Genomic DNA, 21,930 nt, shown 5'->3' with positions numbered 1-21,930 from the left:
AGCCACAAGCCAGCATCAACTGATTTTGCAAGCTCAGTTCTTAGTGTTATGTTTTGTATTCTCTCAGGATATGCATTCTGAAAAAGAATCTCAGGAGTAATTTAAAATAAACACACAGGTGTAGCTGGATCTCTTCTCTCTTTAACTGAATGTGAGATGTTACCTCATCAACACAACTCTCCATTTCAAATATACTATGCTAATTCAATTTTTTGTCAGGTGGTGAAGATAATCTTTACATTTGTATTTATTTTGCAATTTCCAAAGTACACATTAAACAGTAGCTGATAGTGTAAAAAGAATGCATATTTTTATTATGTATGTTATTAACAAATACAGTGTAAAGAAAACATTCTGGTGAGTTTTCCCAGTTTCTGAAATTTTAATTAAAAGGAATGAACTGAAAAGTCATTAATAATTTTTATGTCATTAAACACATTTGCTTGTGAAGAACGGGTGTGCCTACACACCAAGCTGGGGAAAATCAAAGCAGAAGAAATAGATAAAATCAGTCAATCAAGGAACTAATTAGAAAAAAAAAACTGATTGAATTGGAGACTGTAAAGTACTGTGAGTTCATGTTCCATCAATTAAATAAGCATATGATTGTTAAATGCTACTTCAGTTCTTTTGACCTATGAGATGTACCCACAATCATAAAACTAAATCCCACTATGTTTTGTACAAACACGCATGCTCTAAAATGTTAGGTCAATAAAACTTAATCAGAAACTTCTAAAATGACGATTGTGGTGTTCTTAATTCTAGTGAATAACTGCTGTTTCACCTAGAATGATTATTACTTCAAAAGTACAATACCTAGATTCATAACGGAAGCCTGTACTAGAAATAAAAAAAAAAAAAGGAGGAGCAGGAGCTGGAAAGTTATTGGGCAGGACCTTGGGACTTGATCTTCACAAATCCCAAGTTCTCCTTTCTTTCCCCTCCCCCATGCATCATCATGGCTGTATCTTCTTTCCTCTTCACCATCCACACCCGGGGTTAGCCATATAAGGAGGGGACAAACAGTGGTTCTCTGAAAACAAACTCATCTGCCTATCTTGTGTATGCTTTCCCTTTGACCAAGCTGCACATTTCTTGCATACCCACCTACCTATCCTTGAGTTCCTACAAAGTCCTTTTGTGTTTGTCTTCTGAGATCTCATTTCTTCCCTGCTGATGAATCCTGGGTCAGGCAGAGGATACTGCACTCTTTATTTCATTGATTTTCTTCCTTCCCGTGTCCATACACTCTTTGAATGAAGACGTGTCCCCATGTCTTTAGACTTCATGTCTTTAGACTATTTATTTATTTATTATTTATTTATTTATTTAGTGTCATACTGGGAAGTGAACCTGTGGAGGCTCTGCCTTGAACTCCATCCCTTCCCCTTTTTTAAAAAAAAATTGAGACAGGACTTAAGTTGCTGAGGCTGGCCTCAAACTCATGATTCTCCTGCCTCAGCCTCCTAAATCACTGGGATTACAGGGTTACAGGAGTGTACCACCACATTAGGTACTACTTCATTTTTCTTATCCTCATTGCCTTAGAAAATGGTCAATACCTGGGCTGGGGATATAGCTCAGTTGGTAGAGTGCTTGCCAATCAAGCACAAAGCCCTGGGTTCAATCTCCAGCACCACAAAAAATAAATAAATAAGTAAAAATAAAAAATAATGCTTGATTCCTAGTCAGAAATGACTACACATTTGAACTTGAGCTTTGAGTTAATCAATTCATTAAATACTAATTTGCTCCCCCATGCTTCAGTTTTTTTTTTTTTTTCCTACAGATAATAGATAGCCCTATTTAAAGTACCTTAAATGACAAGGAAAACTATATAACTTATAAAAGTAGGGAAGAGGTTTAGATAAATGCATGTACTATAGCTTCCATCGGCAATGGTCAGTCTATAAAAACTTGGTAAACACATTATTTTTTAAAATAAATGTTCTATGAAGTACCACGCATAGTTGTTGAAATTCTCACAGATGAATAAGTAATAATCTTGCAACTTATATCGTGTTCTTTTCTTGATAGTAAGTGACCACAGTAGTTTGCAGCTTCTCTCAGAAAGGTGGAATCACTCACCCTCACCACTGAATCCAAGCTGGCCTTGGGACAGATTCTGGCCATTAGTTTACAATAGAAGTTCTATCATCGCAGTTGAAAAGCCTGGATTGCAAAGAGGTTTGCAGGTTCTACTCTTGCTCATCATGGAATTAAGTGACTTTTAAGTCAATCAAGTCACAGTTAGTGACTTCCATGCTTAATGGAAGATGAGAGACTGCATAGAGAAAGTTACCGGTCATCCTACGTATCCTGGAAAAGGCCATCAGAAATGAGTTATCTCGGTCACCAACTGATAACAGATGCACCAGCAAACCAGTTGGATCAGCCACACCCAGCCAGACCAAACAAGCGAGCCCTAACTCTTGATCTGTAGACTCTCTTAAAATGATAACCATTTTAAGCTACTACACTCTGGGGTAGGTTGTACCTCAAAAGTGACTGAATATAAATTCTATTCGGCTCATTTTCAATATTTAATTTTTTATCTTAGTGACATAAGATAAATGCATCTTTATGGTATATTGTGGGTTTTTAAAATTTTTTTGTATCTAGAAACAGAGAAGTAAAACACTTAAAATATATTTTGATTGATCCTCATTGAAAGCACAGAAAAGAAAATCAGAACTTCCTCTGAAGTTAGTCACTCTATAATTTGCAGCTATGGATTGAATGCTGCCTCACTGAAAAAAAAATTCCTTGGGGTTCCAGGAACACATTTCCTTTTGGTTTGTTTGATTTTTGTCCTTGCACACCATCCTTTCAGGTGGTCTTTCCTAGCTTTCCTTAAAGCAGAAGCACCTGTACTGAGCTCTTACTTTCTCTCTCAAGGATGTTTAGAGAGCTCTGTGTCTTAAGGACACTCAGTGCCATTGACTCATTTTCGGATGTTTCTCTCCCCGCCACACACACATTCCCGTAGCGTCTGTTTGCAAAGTTTTAACCTGAAATGTCTGTTTCAGAGAATATTCTCATCTCGTCAGTTTCATCGTATACTTTATTATTTCTGAACTTCCTTGAAATCGAAAACATCTTTCCAAAAGAAAAAAAAAGGAGTTTTGTTTTCATCCAAGTACCCTCTCCCAGCAGCTTGGGCTGTATGACCCTGACTTTCATCAGGTCCTAATTAGGCATTCAGTGTCACAGGTGGTCTTAAACTTCCCTTTTCCCATCCCCAGCCTGCCCGGTTTATCACCACAGTGCCGAGATTTTGTTTTCATTGACCGAATTATTTTCCTAGTTTCTTATGGTTTATTTCAATTTTTTTTTCATCCTGCTACCAAAGTCGTGCCAGAAAATCCTAGATTTTCAAAAATATGATGGGAAAAAAATAGAATTAGACAAAAGTTCAGACACCTTTTAATCCTCCCCTTTCATTTTTCTCTCTGCGTTGATTTTTATCCTCAGTCTTATGTTGAGGTCATAAAATGTCTGCCCTGATTGCTGGCACTGTGGTTTTTATTATAATTTGTACGAATTTCGAACACCTTAGTGACCAAAGCATGAAGGGGAAAAACAAGTTTTCTATTTGTGAATTTTCTCATTTTGTCAAGGGAAATACTTTTTCCCCAGAAGCCCTTAGACAAGTTTCAACTTTCTACCGCGCCTAACCTCCGAATCATTGCCTCCTCTTTCTTCTCCCATCCCTTAAGTGTCAGCCTTTATGTTCATGAAAGCTGCCATTGGATCATTTTGTCTTCTCATTTTGCATACTTGTTCTGATTGGACCCTCCATCTCAGCAACTCCCGCATTGTAATCCGATGCGTCACAGATGTGCTACTGTTCTGGAGCCCACTTTCTCTTCTGAGGTCAAGACCTTGTGGTACTTTGTTGGAATCTCCTCTTGGAGTATTCTCTGGCCATCAAACGCAACATGATCCATCAGAACACATCTTCCTCCTCCACCCCAAATTGCCTTCTCTGTTTGCAGTGGTTACTCACCATCAGTATCTCAGTTGTTAGGGACAGATTTCTCCTCACCCCCATTTTTCTGTCCCCCAACATTGAATTGTTCACTGAAAGCAATTAATTATGCTTTGTATAGAAGTTATGGACCTAACCTTGTCTTTATATAATTACTTCCACTGCCCTGACAAATCTCAATATCTTCCTTTTCTTGAACTACTTTAATAGCTGCTAGACTAGTCTCCTTGTCCCTCGTCACAATCTATCTTGATGTTTCCTCCACATTTTTGCCAGAGTAATTGGATCCAAATTGTAAATTGCACAATATGACACTCTTTCCCAAATTTGGGGACACTCCTGAGAATATTAGGAGAAATTCCCAAACCTTAGTACATATTTCAAAGTTCATCCCGTTATGAGCATCTTCCAGGTCTCTAGCCATAAGTCCCTGCTGTAATCCCCTATGCAAGCATTTCCTTTTAAATAAAATGATTGTGAATCCTGAAATATAGCATAATATGTTTTTCTATAACTTAGCAGGTGTTTTTTCCTATTCTCGAAAAATCATTTCTCACTTGACCTGCAGGAGTAAGTTATTCTGTTTGGAAATATAAAATAAAATGAAATGAAAAATAAAACCTCAAACGTATTTATTCTGTTTCTTTTTTTCCTAGAATGTACCATCAATTGCACAGTGATACTTATAATCGTCTAAGTGTTATTTTCATGTTACAAATTACATAAGCTCAAAGCTCTTCTATGTTCTATAAATATGTGACACAAAATAATTTATTACACATAGGCAATCGCAGTTAAAACTTCAGGGGTTGAAAGGTTTACCAGGAGCCTATTTCTGCCACTTACTAGTTTTGTGAAACTAAAGGATCATTAATAACTTAAATTAAATTTTTCAGCTATTAATTATATAATAATGTGGTACCTATTAGGGGTGTGGACTTCTGTTCCTCACTTCTATTTCCATTGAGGGAAAGAGGTGTGATCTTTAAATTTAATGGAGAAAAAAATGTCATTAAGCAAACATTTCAGCTACACTGTCTTCTCATGTATTCATCCTTAGAAAGGAAAGTCTGATCTGGTTAGTGAGTTTAGAGAAGTAAATCTCCTTGCCAATCTGAGACTCTTCTCTCTTCAGGGTCCGCTGGTCTCTGGGATGCAGACATTCTACTTTGTGGCCTGCCATGCTGTGCTCCTGGTGGAGAGGACATTACCACTTTGGAGAGAACCCTCATATGGTTCTGAAGCAGGCCAGAGATCCCTACCCAAAAGATCGTTGACATAATTAAGCTCTTCCTCTTGTCAGATTAGCAGGATGTGGTCAGAGGTTATTGTGGTTGGTAGTTTCCTCTTTCTTGTAAATGCCAGGTTTGTACACAAAAGGTGTGACTGAGTTATTCTGCAAGCTTGTTGGACAAAAAGATGTCATCTCTGTTTTCTTAGTAAAAGCTTGTGAAACCTGTGTCCTGTCTAGAGGATGGAAAAGAAAGCACTTGTCATATCAAACCTCCAAGACCCTCCTCCCACAGGATATAAAGTTTAAAGAATTTCCAAAATCATTGTTCAGAGGAAGAATTCTTAGTCAAGAGCCATTCTGAACCCTGAAGTCAATAAACCTTATTCCTGAAAATTCCTCTGGTATTCAGCCTCCTCTGTCCTATTTCAGTCCGGTTCTGCCATGACTGAGAGAGAATCTGTTTACCTTGAATTGAAGGATTGACTATCCCTTTGACTGTACATCTAAACCGACATTACTCAATAAGCTTTACCAGAAATAAAAATGATGCTTTATTTTCCATGCACTCTAGTCCCGTGTACTATACCTCCTTTTATCATGAATTGGGAGAGAAAAATCGAATACTGTTAATTAATCGCCCTGGTAGTACCAACTACTATACTAATTACATAAAAATATGTATTTCAAGTTGCTTTTACAAAGTATAGTACATCTTTAGTGTTCCCTTAATGTTAGTTATTATTATTGGACATAAATGATCATTTTCAGCACACATTTTGACAGCAGAAGTCATCCCTAAGATAATACTGGACATCAGTGGAAACATTATGTTTACTTTAGCAATAATAAGGCACCTTCAAGAAAGCACTGGTTTCACTTTGTAATAACAACCTGTACTTGGAACTGGCCAGATCCAAGGTGCTTAATGACATATGAACAAAACGTCACAACAGTGGCTCAAGGGTTAATTGGCATGGCGTTAATTTGGTACCATGAAAGAGGTACCATGAGAACTCACCTTTTGCATGACATGGAATGAGGTTCATTTTATCCTGAAATCAAATTTCTCCATCAGGACATGCTTTTTAAAGTTGAGTTTGCATTTTACTACCTCATTATCTTGTCCTTCAGTTTTTATTATTTTTCTCTTGCCCCAAACTTGGACATATTTCTATCATTACTACGAACATCAAGTGCCTCTGGCAGTTATCACTTTTAAGCAGCCTTTCCTATAATCACCATCAAGAGCAGTAAACTCATAAAAGGTGTCAAAATGATGGATGACTCTCCTCAGTGACCTTTGGTGCTTCCAACATACTGGGCTGTGTGGAGACCAGAATGAGGAATTGCACAGAAAGCGATCTGGAAGAGGAGCGTCCAGAATCATTCTAGCCAAAAGCCAAATTGCTCTTTCATTATAAAAAATAAAACATAAAAAAAAAAAAGAAAGCAAACAAGCAAATGAGGATAACACAGGTCATTGCTAAGTAAACATTGCTTGGAATCCTCTTCACAGATGAAGAGTCATTCTCTTAGGGTAAGAGAAGTAAAAGAAGACAGAAATACACGTTGTCATTGGCATCATCCATGCGAAGGTCACAATGCTTGGGATGTACTCATTACAATTACCCTAGGATGCATGTGTTATCCTTCCTTTTTACTTCCGCTGATACTGAAGTACGGATAAATTTAGCTTTCCCAAGGTCGCCAGCAGATAGATGTCATAAATAAGATTCAGTACCACAGTATCTTCTTCTCAGGCTGGTTATGAAGACGGAATTAGTTAACATTTGTAAAATCCTAAAACAATGTCACACAATCCATCTTCACTAAATAGTAGCTATTCTCAATTATACTTCTTCCTGCAGCATTTGACTAAGAATACCGCAAATATTGGAATATACAATCAGCCTGCTTAACAAACATTTGAGTCGTACCTACTGTGTGCCATACTGGAATAATACGAATGAGTAGTTGTTGCTACTTCTCCACTGCATTCACTAATTATTTAACCTAAATCACTGAAGCTACTGTTCTTATGTTGCTGTCTCCTATCAGCTTCTGTTTTAGTCAGCTTTATATCATTATGACCAATATATCTCCCAAGAATATCTTAGAGGAGGAGAAGTTTGTTTCGGCTCACAGTTTCACAGGTTCAGTCCGTGGTTGGCTGATTCCATAGCTCTGGGCCCCAACATCATGGCAGTAGGGCGTGGTGGAAGAAAACTGCTCAGTTCATGACAGCCAGGAAGCAGAGAGAGAAAGGGGCTGGAAAGAAAATAAATCCTCCCAAATCATGCCCTCAGCGACCTACTTCCTCCCGCCACACCCTGCCTGCCTACAGCTACCACTCAGTTGATCCATACCAGAGATTACAACTCTCATAATCTATTCATTTCACCTCTGAACATTCTTGCATCGTCTCACACATGAGTTTTTGCAGGATACCTCATATCCAAACCAGAACAGCTTCGGAAGTTACAGAACATTTTGTGACTGAAGAAAAAATGTGTTATTCTGGTTCTAATTGAGACAGGCAAGTGTCTGCTCCCCTGAGCCATGGTGAACACTGGCTATGGTTCACAGAGACCAGGCATGGCCCCTGTGGTGGGGCTGTGGACCTGAGTCATGTTCCCTCTCTTTTATTTTTATTTTCTCATCACCTTTGAGCTTGTAGCCCTTGGGTGTCCAATATATGATGTCTGACCTGGAGTAGTTTCCCTAGTAAATATTCAATAAATAAATATTCTGTGCTTAGGGGGGGAAAGTAGAAAATGAAAAATACAGACATGTTTAGAATAGTTACAGCTGTGGATGTGAATTCTTTCTTCAACTTCTTATAAAAGTCCAATTGCTGACTGACAGTGGAGGAAAAAACTTGATTATCTATAGAGTGCTTGGAGAGTTCCACAGTAAAAAGATTGGTTTGTACTCTAAAAATGGAAATGTGGAGCTTCTTTATGGTCTTATAAGCCCTAAAGCTGAAGGGATATGTGAGAGGTTGTGACCTGCAATTGTAATTATGGTTTTCATCATCCTATGAGTAGGAGACCAGCAGCTGTAAATTCTTCAGGGGATGAAATGACTTGGAAATGACTTTTAGAAGATCTACTCGAAGTGAAGGAAGTGGGATGCTCAATTTTAAAACTGAAAATTTTTAAAGAGATGAATAAATGCCTCACGTAATATTTGGATTTGTAATTCCCCAAATTATACAATGATTATCTGGTGGCTCCTCATTTGAAAACCTCCTTCTTTTCTATTTAATATAGCATGCCATTTCAATGAACTAACCTTAGGTTTGAACTATTTAGGGACTCGAACAAATACTAAATTCTAAACCATAAGTCATATTCATTTCCTGCCCTCTGAATATTTTAATGTGAAGTACAAAATAGTAACACTTTCATATTACTTTATTGATACTCCTCTTCTGATGGCTAACATTTTCTCTCTTGCATTATATATTTCTTTCATCTCTCATTTTTAACTGTAGGAGACAGAGTATGGTAGAGAAGAGAAGAACAAAAGGGTGTTAGCAATTAGGTCCTACCTCTGCCTATCAGATGTGTAAACTTATGCAAATCAGTTGTGTAGTCCATTCCTTTATTGAATAAGAAAAATGATACTTCACTGTAATGTTGTGCAAATAAAATGAGTAATATATGTTAAAACACAAAACATCACACCTGGATTAAAATAAGTCTTTAATTTTTTTTTTCACATTTTCTCTGTGGAGGAAAATGTCTGTTTCTGAATTATCTTAATTGTTATTGTTAAACCCAGTCCTATGACTTGAAATATATTTGTAAGCTGAAAAATATATATTTGTAGGCTGAAAAAAAATGAATCAAGGAAAAAAAATCCTTTCTGAACTCCAAGAAAAAGGTTAAGGGCAGTGTTATCTTCAGATTTCTCTGGGGTTTGAGGTACAATTTAGAATTCATGGGATTTGGGTCATTTTACTGGACTTACAAACTTTACATGAGATCATTATTTATGAACTTCCCAGAACTTATTATACAACTCTATTAAAAAATTAAATCGAATGTCTTTCCCAGTATTCCTATTTTATAATGAACCATTTCTATTGGTTAAATGGAAATAAAAAAAATCAGCAAAGAGTGATAGCACTTTAAGAAAAAAGAACTTTCTGAACTAATTATGATAATTTATCCCATATCAAATGAATTTAAGATATAAATAATTTACGTGGTCCAAACTATCCACCAGTATAGCTCAGAGCAGCCTGGTTTCTGGAAATGAGGTATGTATATACACAGGAGATGCTAGTCAATTATATAAGCAAAAGGATCACTCAAGTCAACTTGCAATACACACACAGTTCAAATGTTACGTTATCTGGAGACTTACTACAAGATGTGAATTATTCAATAGAAGCTATATGCATATTTTAACATTTCTTTGTAAGTATCTTTACAGGCATTTTAAATGAATTTTAAATATTCACAATTTTACTACACTGAGATATCTTATATACTTTAAACTACCAAAATGTGAATATGTGTACTTCTAGCTTGTTTATAGGCTGAAAAGATCATTGCATGCTCAATCCACTTATTTCTATTAATAATAAGATTTAAGAAACAAGAAAAACTATATCCTTTCTGTTGGAGAGGATTCTTTTCTGCTTTTACATTTGTGAAACATACACGATGGAAAATAAGAGTGCCTTCGATATTCAGTTTATCTCTGAAAATTACTTTTTAATTAGCTTATCAGGAAAGCCAACTTCTGAGTAGGCATATTTGATGATTTAATCCAATCAAAGCAATTTTGATATTCTAATTCAGTTGTATTCTGTATTTTGTAAAAATGCAAATCCTATTATGGGTTCTATGCTAAATGCTGGGAATATGAGGATAAATAAGACAGGAATTCCATTCTCATGCATCTCATGGAATCTGAAATGTTTCGAATACACAGTAACCAGCAAACCTGACTATTACTAAAGTCCATATGAAAGAATGGAACTACTGAAGAATTGTCGTATAATTTAGAACACTGTGTTGTTTTAAAAATCATTAAATCCTAAAATTTTTAAATGCAGTAATTATTCTTCTGTAAAGCAGCATCTTTCATGAACAGTCAGTCAAAGGCTGGTAGGTTAGTTAAAGTTGAAAAATCGGGACAGTTGACATTTGATCTTTCATGGCATGTTGTTGGGGGAAACTGCATAATCTAATTTCTTGGTTTGTCCTCCAGGGATGGTTATAGTTACCTGGGTAGGGAGCCTGACCTGGTAATAGTGCCCAAGGGTAAATGTTGGGTGTTTCACAACATGACTAAAACTTTGAGATGGTACTCCTCTCCTGATTTTGGACCCATTCTCTCCTGAGAGTTCTGGCAATGCTTGGTTCCCCTAGCCCAGGCCTTAAGAAGGTTGAAGATAGTGAGACAGGTTATTCTCTCTTCTTTCCACCCATAAAGTCCATTCAATTTAATACTTACATGACTTACATGGTTTAAAACCATTCTCTGAGACCAAGGATAGCCTGCTCCCTCCCTGAGAGCCAGGGGACAAAGGGATTGTCCACTGTCAGTGAAAGTCCTGAGGTCAGGAAAATGGGCTCCCAGCACAAGGGGCATTCCTGAGAATGCCAGGAAAATGCCCCCTTGCTTTGGCTGAAGAAGGAGCATAATAAAATAGCAAAGACTGTTGATGAACTTGGCAAAGGAAACTCCCAATCCATATCCTCCTGCTACAGTGAACCCAGGTTGTCCTAGTATGGAAGGATGTCCTAGTATGGAACTGGCTGCTTTCAGGAGAAGCTCTGTGAACAAGTGGAAGTTCTTTTGAAAACACAGCTTTCTATAGGCTTTTGTAGGAAATATCTTCAGCAAAAACTGAATCAATAAAATGTAGCTTGTTAAAAATCTAAATACTGTGTTTGGAGTTATTATGGTTATATTAGTAAAAAATAATTATACAGAGTCTATTGTATATGAAAATGAGGTAGTTTTGTCAGTAATCTGCTCCAAGCATGGAAAACAGGCAGCTTTTAGCAGTAATTACTGTATTCTAGAATGTGCTTTGCATAAAAGAAGATGCACATTTTTTCTGAATTCTTCCTCCACAAATATACATATACACATAGCATTTGTTGGACACTAGGTACTAGCTACTCTTTTCGGTTTTCATGTTGTAAGCAATTTCGAAGTCAGTACAGTTTTTTGAGATGATTTCTTCATTTAGTAAGTAATGGAGTCAAGAGATTTATGCACATGATCTTGCTCTAGAGTGTGGACAGGCACATAGATATAGATTCTACCTACCTCATCATGTATACGCACACACACACACACACACACACACACACACACACACTGCTGCTGCAAATTTTAGTTTTCCAGAAGGAAACAGTGATGGGATTTGAGATTCTTGCAGTTCTACACGTCTATTAGAAATCAACACCTGTGAAGGAAAAGCATGAGAAAGAAGCAGGATTGAGCAGAGTAGAAGAGAAAATTGTGTGTGTGTCTGGCTCAATAAAGCCTCAGTCAGCTTGGCAAAGGAGCATAAAAACATCTTCCATCTGATCAAAATGACTAGAACTTTGTACCTCAACCCATTCAGTCACTAGATCCAAGCTGCTCCTGGAAGGGTTTGGCCTCTGCAGCTGAGGGAGACCCTGAAGATACTGAGGAGGTTGTCTGCTGACTGCACTCCCCAGGACGGGGACACAAATCCTTCCTTGCAGATGGATCTGAGAGACATATCTGTTTGTCTACACCTCACCCACCCTTCATATACATAGATCTAGTGTGTCTATGTAGGCACTTTCTGATACATTTCATTTTATAAATACACAGGACAGACAGGTAGTGCTGTATGTTTTCTTATTAAGTTTGGTCTCCTTCATATTTTGTCCTTTGAAAATCTGCTATCCCCTAATCCATGTACTTGGCTTAAGATTACATGTTGGAACTAGATAGTTTCCAACAAATTTGTCAATTTTTTAGAGAAAAATAATCAAAGTTGATGTGATATAAATTTTTAATGAAAAGGTACTTCATGTACCATTTAAAACAAAGCATGGCTTATTTCTATTCACTTACCCACAGAGTATTGCATTTGATCCCAGTTGATTTGACTGGATTAAGGGCACCTAAAGAATGGATACCAGCTCAAAACCTAACAATGCTTGTAACAATCCCTAGAGCAAAACTTACACACACATGAAAAGTTAAGAAGAAATGCCAAAGACAGAGTTTCTCAAAATTTTATGTTCATTACCATAACCTGAAAGGTTTATATGCAGATGAATTACTGGGCCCCACTTCCAGAGTTTCTAAAGAATTTGCATTTCCTAACAAGTCCTCAGGTGATGTTGCTGCTAGTCTGGACACTTCCCTTCCAAGAACCGTTGCCCAAGGAGGCATTATGAAGAATAAGAGTGGAGTAATAAATAAGCCATAAAGTTATGGGGAGCATATTGATCCAATTTCTTCATAGATTCTAGAACCTATGGAACAACATCACTGAAAGACAAAATCCTGCTCAGGGTAGGAGATAGCTCAGGAATTCCTTGGCAGTTAGTCTGTAATGAAAAGCATGAAGTTAGGTAACTGAGTAGGTGTCTGCTCAAGAAAAACCATCCCTTAAAATAATGTATGTGGTCCTAAAACAGGGAGCCCTTTTCCCAATGTAGAGGTAGCTCCTGAAAAACCATCTCTTTGTTGAAGTCCATCAAGAGAACTACTTCTGCAATACACTAGAGCTACGACTTTCAGAGCTTTTAGGAGCAATTTTTCAGTTTCTCCCCAGATTGCAAGTCATCTCAAGAGGGCTGACAGTATCTACCTTCTCATCAACTCTAAGCACTAACCCACTTTCTCTCTCTTTCTCTGTTTCAGATTGAACATTGCGTAATCCATTAGTATTTGGGGAACTCTGCCCTCAATGATAAGTCCTATTGTTTTTCACTGTCACCAGGGCTTGGTTAGGAAACTTCTACCTGAGAGTTCCCCATAAATTCTAAATACTAGGGAGAACAGATTGGTGCCATCAACATCTTGCCCTGGAATCCTCATAGAATTGTTCCGACTCCTCATTGACCTCCTCTGGACCACAGTGATTTACTCTTTTGACCTGACACAGAGTTCATCTAAACTAAAAAAACAGAAAGAAAAATGAATCATTAGTTGTGTTCCTTCTGTCAAGACACACTGCTAACCTCTATACCTTTCTCTGGTGAGTTTCTCTTCCCCCACAGTGTCATTTATAAATGGGTTGATTGAATTGTAAGACATTGTCCCTCCTTGGGTCTGATGAATGTGTTGCTTCCACAGTATTTATTACTGTGACAGAAATCTATCAGGCAAAACATCCATTTGAACATAATTAAAGGTGACCATTTATTGTGGGGTATCCATATCATTTTAGGCTCATTTATCACAAATAATTTTAATAAATGATCATGCATGCTACGACGAACTAACGGATGAAAAGCTGAACTATCTGCTGACATCCATTAGCACTGACTTCAAATGCCTCAATTTTTTGTAATTACTTAAGGTGTCAGAACAAGTGCCTTTCCCCTTAATTTTGTTGTGGTAACCTACACGGCTTCTCTATTATTATTTCATTCATTTCCTGCATATCACACCAACATCATAATTGTAGCATTCTCAACACTATTTCCACTGTAAATTCAGGGAGTTGGTAAGATTGAATTTGTTATCAATTTGGAACTATATAGCACAGAATCATGTGTTAGATGGTACATGCTAATGTCAATTGAACCTTTAAAGTACAATTCTCAATAACCTCATCATGGTGCATGTTACAAACTGGAGAGGAAAGTGTCTGCGATTCTCTTGCACAATATTCTTGTGTGTAAGGAATGGGGATAATAGCAAAGACTCCGCAGACCAGTCCTGCTCTGCTGCAGGACTAGCTCACAGCTGGTGTAATATCTCTATTAGTTCAAAAATCTCCAATTAAAGATGGTAGAAATCCAAATCAATCCTGCTTAAAGAATGTAGGATTATTTCACATGCCTGTAAGAACAGAGATAAATGACTTCAGGCATATTTTGATCAAGTCTCCATTTTTTCACTTTGCTCAGGGTTCTGCCCTTTTTCTTGTGATCATGAGATTAGTGCCAGCAGCAATTTAAGCAGCACCTTGCCTCTTACAAATTTCAAGAAGTATGTGATAAAAAGTGTCTCTCTCCATTCCACTGGACAGACTTCCATCATACCTCTCCTGCTGCAATAACTGTCACCAGGAAATTGATTTTTCCTGATTAAGTTAAACCTGGGCTCCTAAAACAAACACTATCAAGGGAAAGGGAAGAAAGGAGTTAAATTGACTTTGACAAATTGGACCCTTCTGGAGGGGATGGGGTCAAGTTTTAAGACCACTTTTGTGCTTAGACTACCCCAACAAGAGAGGGATGAAATGGAAGCTGGGAGCCATGCCACAATGTCCAGTTGAGTGGGTAAGAGCCTGTCTCTCCCCATGTATCTGAAATCATTGATTGGACATTTATTCCCAAGAGACTCACCTTATCTCTTGACTAACCTTGTGTTTGAGCTACTTAGATGATTTATTTCCTAAATTTCTTATGAGACCATGCTGATGCCAACCCTATTTGTGCTAGCAAAATATTCCTGAAAAACTTGCTGTAGAGAAGTCAAGTACTTTCTGATTCAACTGGAATATCAAAATACCTCCTAAAATCATAATGGAAAGAGTCAAGATGTGAGGAATGATTATTGACCCAAAGTAGAGTCTATTAAATCTGTTTTAGTTTGTTTGTTGGGTTTGTCTTTTTTTTTTTTTTTTTTTTTTTTTGTACAGGGGATAAAACCTAGGGATACATTAACACTGAGAAACATCCCCAGATCTTTTATTTTATTTTGAGACAGAGTATCACTGAACTGCTTAGGGCAAGTCACTGAGGCTGGCCTGGAAATTGCAATGTTCCTGCCTCAGTCTCCCAAGTCGCTGGGATTTAAAGTGTGCACCACTGCACCCAGTGAGTCTATTGAAATTTAGGGCAAGATTAAAGATAGACTGAATGTTAAGTACTGGAATAACTTCCTGCCTCACCCCAATTTAATACCCATTAAAGAGCATTTAAAAGAGGACAAATGTTTCAGAATTCCAGAGCAGAAGCAAACTTGCAGTGGCCTAAAGCAGTCTCTGCATTCATTTTCTTTGTGACATTGTTTTCACTAATTACACTCTGCTTCTTTCCTCCTGACAATAAAAGACAAGGTTATAAGCACATCTAAACTCCTCTGGTTCTTCATTTCTCCATTTCTTTTCCTGGTTTTTGTCATTTATATTTTTATATATATTCTGAAATTATATTGTCAATGTTTTGTCTCTAAGTTAATTCTACAACTGGAATATCAAAAGATGGTTTTGTTTTTATTATGACATTCCAATTATATTTTTACTACAGAGGCAAATAATATCCTGAGATGAAATTTTCATTCTCGTATAGCATTTAATTTTTATCTGGAAGTTCCTAACCATCTTTTTTATTCTTTTTCTAAAAACCCAGTCCTAGTTACACTTATCAAATGATTCTGTTCTCTCAATGTCTTGGTGATAACATGTAAATCATGTAGTATTTTCTCTTTCTCTCTCTGTCTCCCTGTTTCCTGAGTTCTTTGCTCCTTTTCCAAATGGACCAATTGTTCTCCTGTCTTGGATCACAGCTGTCCCACTAAAGCATCCTCTAATTTCTTTCCTGAACAACTGGTTTCCACATCTGATCTTCCCAGGCTTCTGCACTCATTTTGCTGGAATACATCCTCAGGTAACCTTTTCAGTTCAAGTATGTCTCCAGATGACCCTGACACTCCCATTATACGGACCCCATAAGTCAGTTTAGAATTTCAAGTAGACAATAAGATTCCTTGTAGCTTTGAAAGCATCCATCAAAAGCTTTCTAGTGCCATTATAGTCAACAAGGTGCATGATGTTGGTCTGATCGTTTGATTGAAGGTGTCTGTCCTGATATCTCCTCCTTCCCTTCCTCTCCTGCCTCTCCCTCCATCTCATTAAAACAACAGCAACAACTTTGGTATTCTGTAATTTCATAATGATTTTTAAAATGATATATTTAGGAATGGGTAATGTTTGTTATTGATTAAACTTCAGTAGTCCTTACAGTGTTAAGACTAATCCCCTGTCTATGTTGTTTCTTTAATAAATTTTTAGTTATTATCTCTCTCTCTCTCTCTCTCTCTCTCTCTCTCTCTCTCTCTCTTTCTCTTTTTCTGGAATCACTATGGTTAATAGTGATCATACCGAAATGTTTCTCTGTGTCTTTTATCTGTATGCTTGTATTCTTTGCTATGTTCCCCTGTTTTAGAAGATCTTTGGTTTTCCTTTCAGGTGGTTTGGGTTATTTTAGCGACTCTTTGCCTTACCATAGCTCTTCATTATGATTTAGATGTGGCTCGTTCATGTGTCGGAAGCCAGTATGGTGGTGAACTGGTGGGAACTACAAGAGGTTAAACCTGGAGGAAGGTTCTTACATCTTGCTGGGATTGCTGTTCTTGGAAGGGGTTCAAGTAGTTCTGGTAGGACTCTGAGTTAGTAAGTCATAAAAGAGTGAGCTTGACTCCTGAACTGTTCTTTGACTTCCTATCCCGTGACCTCATATTTTCCTCCTGTACACATCCCCTACCATTGTGATACACAATAAAGCCTTCACCAGAGCTACCCTAATATTGACATCAGACCTTTGAACCTCCAGAACTGTGAACTAAATAACATTTTTTCTTTATAAAGCAGCCTGACTCAGGTATTTCATTATAGCAAAAAAATATGGACTAAAACACTCTTTACATTCTCCCCTCAACAATTTTAATTGTATTGTCTTCCTATTTTGTGGATAAATAAATGTTCTCTGTATTGGCCAGGTATTAGTTGGTTTTCTTATTTTTTTTTCTCTTTAACTCAGAAAAGAAGCCTTGTCTGCACCTGTTTTTTCTTGGATTTTATATTGCATTTGCTTAATGGTCCTTGTTTGCCTTTGTGTATTTAAGTGACAATAGAACATCCTGGATTAAAAGATTAAGTGTAGTGTTTTTCACTTAACCAATTTTACTAGGAGAGAATCAAGTGGAAACTGACAATGCACTGCCAGACTCCCAAATGACAAGGAATGGAAGTGTTTACTCTAGGGTAAATACCCCTATTATTTTCCCTCTGCCCTTCAAACTGATTCTGTAAAGAATTTCAAGTTATTTATTCTGCTAGGAGGACATACTGTGTTGTGGGATGCTTTGCCCAAATGAATAGAAAATATCCATGTCAGATCATAAAACCTCTCCTTATCCCACCAAAGAACCTGAAATTCCTGAGTTGAGAAATGTGTAAGGTTCTCTCAGCTGCCTGGGTTTTTTTTTTTTTTTTTTTTTTGTTTTGCTTTTGTTTTCTGTTTTTTGTCTTTTTGGTTTTTTTTTTGGTTTGGGGTTTTTTTTTGTTTTTGTTTTTGTTTTTTATTGAATGATGAGTCATTGTTCACAGAGGAAATAGAGGGTTGGTTTTTTGTGAGCCCCTTATCACAGAACAATACATAACCTTTTATAAAATGTGTATTGTGTTTTAAAGACACATTATGTAATATGCATTGTCTATTCATTGACATTGAACCCATGGCAAAGCACTGTTAATCATGCTAGAATGAGGCTTTTCTATATATCCACTTTCTCCATGAAGAGCATCACAGCCTTCTTGCACGTAGAGTCACTAGACAGCACTGCAGCATTGTGCTGTGAGATCATTTTAAACAGCAAATTCATCCAAAAAAATAAATAAATAAATTTAACGCAAACATAGCACCAAGTAGACCTTAAAGGGGATACTTGTTCACAGCAAGAGAACTAAAACAAGAAGGCAGGGTGTTGTGCTGTTCAACCTTGGAATATATTGGGGATATCTAGTTGGTTTCCTCAACTATTCTGACATTCTGCTGAAGTCTTCCCATGACCATGACAGCACTCAAATATATAGTGGGTCAATTTGCAAATAGAGAATTTGGGAATGGTGAGGATGAATGACACTTTGTAAAAATAGCAGTGCACATTGCACTGACCCATCAATAGTGCCTTCTGTTTTTCTTTCCTTCTAGCTGCAGCAATGCCCTCCCGTACTTCTGAGCGAAAGCACAGCAAATGGGCTGGGCACAGTGGCAAACACCTGTACTCCTAGTGGTTTTGGAGGCTGAGACAGGAGGATTGCAAGTTCAAGATCAGCCTCAGTAATTTAATGAGACCCTAAGCAACTTAGAAACACTTTGTCTCAAAAAACAAAAAGGGCTGGGGATGTGACTCAGTGGTAAAGTGCCACTGGGTTAAATTCTCAGTACATTAAAAAAAAAACAAAAACCAGGAAGTAGAAATAATTTGAACTCTGGGCTAATTCAGAAATATGCTAAGCTCAGGTTTGCATTTGCACAACTTAAGACTGTTGTAAACCAAACCATATTTTGGCATAACAACAGATAACATATTTTTAAAAAGGGAAAAAAATTTTATTGCACCTTGAAACTTATGTACTAGCATAACTATCTCTAGTTTGCCTAAAGTTAGACCTTAGTGTTTCACGCTAATTACAAATAATAATTAGTCTAGGATTTCTAAAAGGCAACCCTTCCTGACTATAAACAGGAAACTTACATTTACCTAATTATACATATTTCTACCATTACTATTACTATTCATTTATGCAAACACATTGAAGAAAATGTGTCTTAGATTTGCTTGTGCCCTACTGTAAAATTTTATACTGTTATTATGCATTGTATCATATAACTAATAGTTGAGAACCAGGAAGCTCAAACTGATTTTAAGAGCATTTCACAATTTTGAATGATAATTCTCTTAAATACTTATTTGTCCTAATTTTCCCGGTAATCACTCTTCAAATTCACTGCTATTTTACACTGCTTTGAATGCTTTCCAATTTGTACTCTTTTTTGTGATAAGCATTTACATCCATTGCTACAAATCCTTCTGGAAGGGAGATGGATTTGTTTAATTACTTCAGTAATATGAAATAGTAAAAAGTGGGGCTCGCATTAAAATAGTTAATAAATGGCATATTTTAATGCATCTCCATTATCTTTATTAAAATAATGACATGTCATTCGACATATAATTTGAAGTGACAGAGTATGTTAGGGTTGAGTTCTAAATTAGCATGTAAAAATTAAATATCAATTTTATTGAAGACTGCTAACAAAGTTGAAAAGAGAATTCCTGTCTTTCATTGAAGACCCATATGTAATTAGGAATTTGACTTTAAGGCTTGGGATCATGCTACCTGGAAAAATATTTTCATCCACATATGTGCTTGAAAACTGAGAGTTATGGGAAAAAATATCTGATTCACAAATCCCATCTCAAGAAAATATGGGGGCAGAGATTCTTTAGGTGGAATGATAGAGGAAGCAAATTGTTGTTTCTCTTCTCCCTTTCAATCAGTGTTAATTGCAAATACGTAATAAAAAGGTAGTATATTCATATTTAACTAATATGTACATTTTGTGAAAGGAAGAATTTTGCTAAAACTCTAATCACTGAGTTCCGTACCCAAAACCATGCCCATTATCGAGTTGGTACTCAAATATTTATTAAATGCATGAGTGCAACTCTATAACTTGTACAGAGTACCCACACAAAACTGAATTAATTTCCAGTCCCGATGTATTAAGGGAATTGACTAGCCTTATTTAAAATCTGTTCTTTAATGGTTTAAACATATTCAGAACCAAAGAGGAAAACCAGAATACATTAACCTGGCTCTATTAAAAGGTACCATCTTTCATCTACTTGTATCTAAATATATAGTGAGAGAAATCACCTAAATGAACTCATTCTCATCGAGTCAGCCTTACACTTTTAGACAGACTTATAGAAACAAATCTTCATGACCTTGTCCAGAAAATGCATTTTAAAATATGACGCAAAAAACATAACTCAGAAAAAAAAATACATGATAAATTAGACTGTGGAAATTTACAGATTTGCAAATCACATGCCCAACAAAAGAACTCTATGAAGAATATATATTTTAAATTCAACTAAAAGAAAATTTTTTAAAAATGTAAAAGCTGGTAAAATATTTGAGGAAATACATTATTATGTAAGATGTAAGGATAGCAAATAAGCACATGAAACAAAATGTTCTACACTGTTCGCCGTTAAGGAAATGTCATGTGAAACCACGACGAGGTGCAATGACAGATGTAAACAAACAGTTCAAAACAAAGGAAGGCAAAACAGAATTAGCAGCACAGAGTGATGACAAGGATGCAGAACTCATGGAAAAACAGGGATTTTTCAGAGAGAATGCAAAATGACAATTTCCTTATAAAGTTAAAACGAACACCTGGGAGAGGATCTAGAAATCCCATGTCTAGGTATTCATCCTCAAAAGACAAAAACTTGTGCTCACATAACAATTTGGACATGAACATTTATAGCAGCTCTAGTGTCAAATGTCAAAGACCCAAATGTCCTCCCAGGAGGGCACACATAAAGGAACCGTGGCTCCTGCCTACAGCGGCACTACACTCAAATAAGAATACAATAACTTGGATGACGCTCAGAGCCATTCTGTTGAGTAGAAGAAGCAAGTCTCAAATGGTCACAGATTGTATGGTTCTATGGATATGACATTCTGAAGGAGAAGGGGTGATGGTAATTGAGAGCAAATTAGTGTTTGACAGGGAAAGGTGTGAAGCAACATTTTAACCATAAAATGGTAGCATGAGGGAGTATTTGGGGATGATAAGACCTATATCTTGATTGTGGTGGTAGATACGCATGTATTAAAATTCACAGAACTCTAAATATAAAAAGTCAAGTTAGGTAATTCATAAAAGTTCTTTAATTTCTTTTTTATTTTATTTTATTTTTTAAGAGCATGGACATCTTTTGGAGAAGCAGGGCTTCTCATGGATTAACACCAAAAAAAAAAAAAAAAAAAAAATCAATGGGCTAAGGAACTGAACGGACACTTCACAGAAGAAGTTACACCATCGATCAACAAATATAAGAAAAAAAATGTTCAACATATCTAGCAATTAGAGAAATGCAAATCAAAACTAAGATTTCATCTCACTCCAATCGGAATGACAATTATCAAGAATATAAGGAACAATAAATGTTGGTGAAGATGTGGGGAAAAAGGTGCACTCACACATTGCTGGTAGGAATGCAAAATGGTGCAAACATTATGGAAAGCAGAATGGAGATTCTTCAGAAAACTTGAAATGGAACCACCATTTGACCCAGTTATCCCACTCCTGGGTTTATACCCAAGGGACTTAAAATCAACATATTACAGTGATGCAGCCACATCAATGTTTATAGCAGTTCAATTCACCATAGCTAAAATATGGAACCAACCTAGATGCCATTCAACAGATGAATGAATAAAGAAAATATATATATATCACATTTTCTTTATTTTCTTTATATATCTATACTTATAACTATTTATATATATACATGTATATATTTGATTGAATATAACTCAGCTTTAAAGTTTCAAAGAAGAGTGAAATCATGGCATTTGTTAGTATATGAATGGAGTTAGAGAATATCATGCTAAGTGAAATAAGCCAAACCCAAAACACCAAAGGCCAAATATTTTCTCTGATATGTGATGCTAATTCATGATGTGGGGCAGGATAGGGAGGAA

This window comes from Sciurus carolinensis, chromosome 3, assembly GCF_902686445.1.
Source record: "Sciurus carolinensis chromosome 3, mSciCar1.2, whole genome shotgun sequence".
Taxonomy (NCBI): Eukaryota; Metazoa; Chordata; class Mammalia; order Rodentia; family Sciuridae; genus Sciurus; species Sciurus carolinensis.
The sequence above is the reverse complement of the archived record's forward strand: the minus strand, read 5'-3'. Positions refer to the sequence as shown.